The 6597-nt window shown below is 47.1% G+C and overlaps 1 pseudogene; it reads right to left on the bottom strand.

The window, feature by feature from the left end:
* Window positions 1-2027: 2027 nt before the first annotated feature.
* LOC120787600 lies at window positions 2028-6376 on the bottom strand (annotated as a pseudogene).
* Window positions 6377-6597: the final 221 nt, after the last annotated feature.

Below are 6597 nucleotides of genomic sequence, written 5' to 3' on the forward strand. Positions count from 1 at the left end.
GTGGCATCTGATTGAAACTGGATGATTTAGCGCAGTAAATCAGCTGAATGGCACACATCCATGTTGCCTTTACTAACACAAAAACTTCCTCAAAGCAGAATTTGAATCAGCAAATCATTATCACGGTAATTCTTTAAATTGGCTTGTTCACCTGAGCGGCTGGTGGAGGCACTGTTCGTAGGGCTGCGTGTCCGTCCTCCTGGCAGCGAGAGGGCAATGGTCTGCCTCCTGACCCGCTGCACCCTGGTTGTGGGGGACTACGACACCATCCGGAACGTGGTCACCGTGCACCTAAGAACCAGAACACCTATCCAGCTGTTTGTGGTGAACCGGGACACCCTCTCTCCACCGTGAGACTCTCTTCTTGATTCACAGCTGACTCAGGGATTATAACCTTTAGTGTCTTCGTGACATTGAGCACATCTGATGGTCAACACTAACCGTTCTGTGTTCACCCTGCAAGCACAACAGGTTCACAGCCTCCTCCGCCTCCGCTGCCCCGACACCACCAGCAGTTTTAACAAGTGAGTTTCAGTATTATGAATTTTTTAAGGCATTAATGGTTTGAGTCACAGAGTTGCTTAATAAAGGATTTGTTTCCCATTTTGTGTATTATTTACAGGATTATTAAATGGGTATTGATGTGAAAAAAAACAAAAACAAAGCCATACATAAATTATATATATATATATATATACATATATATATGTATATATATATATGTCCAAAGTCTGGTAAATTCAAGTTATTCTAATTTTGAATTTTGTTTCTTTAATGAAAAATACCACTTGAAAAGTTATTTTAATGACAACTTTCCGTCTCCGTAGACTTCTCAGTTTTATTTCTTCTCTTGTTTCAGAGACTCCATTAAGGAGATTCGGCATTAATTCAGAAACCAATGTAAATCTGAGGTTATTTTTTAAGTAATTGTGGTTGGTACAGAGAAAAGTTAAGAGTCTGAAAAGAGTCAACACATCACACAAAAGCAGTTTATATACAAAGGTTTAATTTGAAAAATACTTTTTCCTGCCAGTGCTTTACATTTAAAGCATCAAAAACTCTGACACATGAAATGAGAATTTGAGAAATTAGCTGAAACTTAAACCTGACAGGGGAAAAAAATTATAAACAGGAAGAAGAATGTCTTTGTAAATAAATAAAAACACAGTCAATGTACAAAATGTGCATATAAAAAACAAATACGGTATATTCTAATACAAAACTGAGTATTTGCACTGACTGATTATTTTACGGTACTGGACATGGAACCTTTTGAGAACTAATGCAAAAAAAACCCCAAAAAACTGTTTTATAGAAAACACGTGTTGTTGTGGTGTCAACACTTGAAAGTATCATACTGACACCGCCTTTTAAATAAATTCAAATTCAGAAGCCTGCCTGAAGGAGGGAACTGAGAAAATAAATGACACCACAACCAACTAGAGATGACGTTTTGACTCCTTTTCCGCCTTGAAGCAAAACCTGAAGAGCGGCAGGATATCGACACTGTCGGCCTTAAAGTCCACAGTAAGGCTGGGTCAGACCGACCTCTTTCCAATCTGGAAGCGTCGGATAAATCACGACTTTGTTCATTATAGCCCGGATATGGGTGGGGAAGAGTTCTCAGCTGTTTGTATTGGGAAAAACGTGAACAGCTGTAGGATGAGGCGATTGTAAGGTGAAGAAAATAAAAGTCTTCAAAAGTCACGTTTTGGTATCAGAACTGAGACTAAGGTGCGGTGTCTCGAACCGGTCCCAGCCCCCCAGAGGTTTGTGTGTGTCTGTTCGTATGAAGTGTATTTTCAAGTATTCCGCCACATCGGAGGCGAGGATTCTTGGCGCCTCGGCATCACATTAGCGTGGGAGGGTGTTTTGTGGGGTGGATGGAAAATCTTTGAACCTAGTGTGATGCTTCCACCGGCAGCCGGTCAGCTTAGCACAAAGACTGGAAGCGGGGGAAACAGCCAGCCCTAGCGGTAAGAAAATCTGCCTGAGCCCCTTTTAAAGCTCGGAGGTTAACACTGTGACACACGAAACTGAACCGTAAAAGCCACAAATTGCGATTTTACGGGAGGTTGTGAGCCAGACAACTTCTTGTTCGGGACCTGCAGCCGGCCTCGTAACTGCTCAGGGCCAAGTAATAGTCCAACACATAACTCCCTGTAAAAGTACATATTGTCATTTTGATAGTTTGGTTTTTACACCGATCAAAGAAGCGAGACGATACGTGCTAATTCGAGAGCTTTAAAGGTATGGAGTGTTAAGTGGGTTCTGTCACTTTCGGACACAGCCGGGCTGGCTGTTTCCCTGTTTCCAGTCTCTGTGCTAAACTAAGCTAAGCTACCTTCATTTGGAGATGGTGGCGATGGGGTTTAATGGTTTAAGATGCAACACAGAAAATTAGTCGATTGATGGATTTAGTCCATTTTGATACGATTGTGATGTGTGATTGATCATTTAAGTAATTCCTCAAGCAAAATAACCCCATTGCCTCTCAGTTTCACCATCTCCAACATGTGGACTTTCTGCTTTTCTCTGTCTAATATCACCGTAACCTGAATACGATTGGGATTTGGACTCTTGGACACTTGGACTCTAAGCAGTGAGATGAGCACTGTCACTGTATTCGGACTAAACAATCGACGGACCAAATAATTAACAGGTGGATTAACGGTGGAATATATGCAGTTGCAGTCCTGTACATGATTGTAACACAGTAGCCAACTCAGCCAATGAGTGAATACAAACTTACATTGATGTTTTAACCATGAGGATTTGGTGGAACCTGTGAGGAACCCTCCACCCCTTAACATGGCGTTACTCAACCCTCAGCAGATGTTAACGTCAAGGCACTCAAACAGCAACACTAGATGGAAAACCTGGGCTGTTAAGGGGGGTGGGGGCACAGAGTCGACTGCCGTCAACCGAGTCCGAGCCACGCCCTTTGTCGGCATCCCGCTGACCAATCAGGCGCTCTCCTGGTTTGAGGAGGAAGATGAGGAGGAGTAGTTGTCAGCCGTAACGGCGGGAAGTGCGACGCTGCCATCGTCCGTCTGCTGACCGTCGCTGGCGGTCACCCAGGGGTGGAGGAGGATCTGCTCCAGGGTTGGTCGGTCAGACGGCTGGTGTCTCAGACACCAGCCAATCAGCTGCTGGCACTCTGTGACAGAATCACAAGGAGGTGGAGAAGAGCAACAGGAAATATAAAACACTGCAGCACCAAAGCGCTAACTTTGTTTAGCGCTTTGAGAGAGGACGCATCGCACTCGGACTGACCCGCGGAGACTTTGCGTCTGTAGTAGATCTGGCCTCTCAGGATCTCCTCGTCATCTTGAAGGGATGTCCCGCACACCATGTCATACAGCAGCACGCCCGGCGACCAGACAGTGGCGGGCGACCGTGGTACCGGCGGAACCGGATCCACTCTGGAGGACTGTACACCCGTGTACCTGGAGGAGAGGCGTCAAGTACAGTATTTTAATTAGCTGACATAAAACAGTGATCCGAATCAAAGCGTTCAGTGTGTCGGAGTGAGTGTGCAGAAGCGGTGGCGGTGGGCAAGCGCCAGCAGCAGCGTGAAAGCGCAGCTGGTGCTCCTGGAAAATACTTCCCGAGCAGAACAGAGTTGCTGCTCATCTGTTCTCACCCCCCCAAAAAAAACGGGATATGCGTGTGATGGGAAGGTCGTCACGAGTCCTACATTCTGGTTTTGCAGTCACTTTCAAAAATTTCCCAATCTTCCAAAAAGCAGCCACAACCAACAGAAAACAGACCCACCATCAAATTCGGTGTAGGCAGTGTCTTTGAGGAGAGCCCCTGAGCCAAAGTCGATCAGTTTGATCTGTCCGGTCTTCAGATCCACCAGCAGGTTTTCGTCCTTGATGTCTCGGTGGAAGACGCTGCAGGCGAAGCAGTGACGCACCGCCTCCAGCACCTGCAGGAAGAAGCCTCGTGCCACCACCTCGTCCAGCCCCCCGCGCTCCGAGATATAATCAAACAGGTCCTGTACCGGCTCGGGACGCTCCATCACCATCGACCAGCCGTCCGCCTGCTCCCACCAGTCCAGCAGCTGCACCACGCCGCCAAACGCCCCACCCACCTTCTTCAACAGCATGATCTCCATAGGAACCACGGTGCCGCACTGAGAGAGCGTTGAAGAGAAGACAAAAAAGTCAGTATCGACTTCATAGCTGCAGCAGTTACTCGCAGCTTAAAACAGCTTCCCGTCAGATTTAGTAAGAGGGAACTTCAGGTAGTACTTGATTTGAAACAGTTTGAAATTAGTGACACTACATTGCAATCCTACAGTATTTATATCTTTTAGAGCTGCAGCTAATTATTTTCATTTTTATTTACTCGATTAGTCATTTTGTTTATAAAACGTCACAACAGTACTGAGAAATGCCTGCTATAATTTCCCCAGGACGTCTTCAAATGTATACTTTGTCTGGCGGACAGTCGGAAAACTCCCTGTCACGCACGACAAAGAAAGGCATCAAATCCTCACATTTCGGAGGCAGATTTTTGCCTGAAATGATTATTGGATCATCAAAATAGCTCCAGATTCATTTCCTGCCGATCTCACCAGGTGGCCCCAGTCCGTCACTCTCTCCCTGCGCACGTGTTTTACCGCCACCTGCATGGAAACATACAACACAGCCTCCGTACAGTTACACATGACATATAAACATGCATGGGGGAACCAATCCTGTTTCTATGCAAAGACACATAACAAACAGCAGTCGGTCGCTAGAATATAAACCTGTGACCGAACAGTAAGCTTTTAGTAAATGTTTTTCTCATGCCATCTTGATAAACTACTGATGGCAGCATCATTTTTCAAGCACAGATGCCGAAAATTTTAAAAACGTGCTGTGCTCTAGGAAAGTGTATTGGGCATTTTTAAAGAGATGTTTCCCTGATACGTTATAGAACAGACGGTTACGCTACTGGTCAAAAAACAAAAACATAGGCAGACGAATAGACGAATCGATATTTCATGACAACCATGCACACTCCACCTGCTGGGGGAAATTGTGTGATCTGATTGAAAGCTCCAAAATAGCTACTAAATGGACCGGTCAGCTACTGTTTCCGTGGTCGAGAATGAACCTTCGGTCTCAACGACTTTCCAAGGCTTTCAGGCCGTGTGCAGCTCCCTGCTCTTACCGCCAGCCCGTCGGAAAGGCGGACAGCCGAGTGGACGGTGCCGAATCCTCCCTTGCCGAGCACCGAGTCCAGCCGGTACAGGTTCTCAAACGGCTGCTTCTCTGCCGCTTTGGCTACAAAACACAGGGGGAAAAATCGGATTATTTCAGCTCACTTGGACGGTCGAGAGCCTGTCGAGTGGCGCGCCAAAATCCGTGACCCCACCAAAGACGTCTCTCTCCGCCCACGTGTTGCCGTTTGGCGCTTCAGCTTGACACCTGACGCTTTACACGCGCTTTTAAAAGAAAAGCAATCAAATATCCAAAAATAACCGAATACACACGCGTACATGGGCAAATGTCCCCAGACCACTCCTGTTGTTCTTGTGTCCTGTTGTCCGTTCAAAACTGGTGGACTGTCCAGCATCATCATCATCATCATCATCATCTCCAGTATAAATTCTTCAAACGATGCCAAGGCAAAAAAATAATAAAAACAGACCCCGTTTTAGCAGAGGAGACCGTTTTATTACGAGGTAACTCCGCATGTTGGCACAGACACGTAGCTCTGAAAATGGCTCCACCTGGTTTTGTTTTAAAGGTCACGCAGTAACACGCGTCCACTAATCGGTTCGTGCGTCGGAAATGTATTAATATCATAAAATCTGTCTGGATTTTCCCCAGTAAAACTGCCAAAGTTTAGCCGCCGCAAGCCTCTCTGATGTACAGACACGACGCTGACTTATTGTGCCTACGTGTGGGTTTGCGGGGGATTTTTTCCAAACCGAGTAGCTAGCAAACAGTAAAGTCTCGAAAATTGCTGGTGCGTGCATTACATGAACGTCCAAAACGTCCTTTTAGCTGGATCCGGTGGACGCCGTTACCTTGCTGCGGCTGGAGCCCCGCCGGCAGAGCCATCCTGTGCGACGAGGAGCCCGGTTCAGAGAGCAGCCTACTTCTCCGGACTTCTCCCCGAGTATCGGAAATATTGGCGGAATGAACTCCGAGCAAAGGCGGGATCACGCACCCTTCTCGCGGGCAAAACACCACCAGAAGTTACTATAACGGAACAACAAGGCTTCCAGCCTCCGCAGAAACCCGCCGCTCTGCCGTCCCGCTCCGCCGCTGCCGACTTTTACAAAGATCGCATATATCCTTCCGCCCGTCCACCGCCGAACATTAAATAACACCAACGAACCTGCCGCTTCATTCTCAGACCTCCGCGCCTGGACGAGTGGTGGTGCGTCGATTGGCATCGGTGCGTGCTGTAGTTGAAGTCGGTGACGTGAGAGAGGAGCCCGACGGGACGAGGAAACGGGCGGGCTACTTTAGGTAGCAGGACGGCGGAGGATTTCAGAGTGGGTCGCTCTGGCAGTGCTGTAGGCAGTTTGCCCATCAGGTATGAAATTTACAGGTGGACAGTCCATTTACTTAAGTAAAATTCCGAGGC

This window comes from Xiphias gladius, unplaced genomic scaffold (genome assembly GCF_016859285.1).
Source record: "Xiphias gladius isolate SHS-SW01 ecotype Sanya breed wild unplaced genomic scaffold, ASM1685928v1 HiC_scaffold_306, whole genome shotgun sequence".
Lineage (NCBI taxonomy): Eukaryota > Metazoa > Chordata > Actinopteri > Istiophoriformes > Xiphiidae > Xiphias > Xiphias gladius.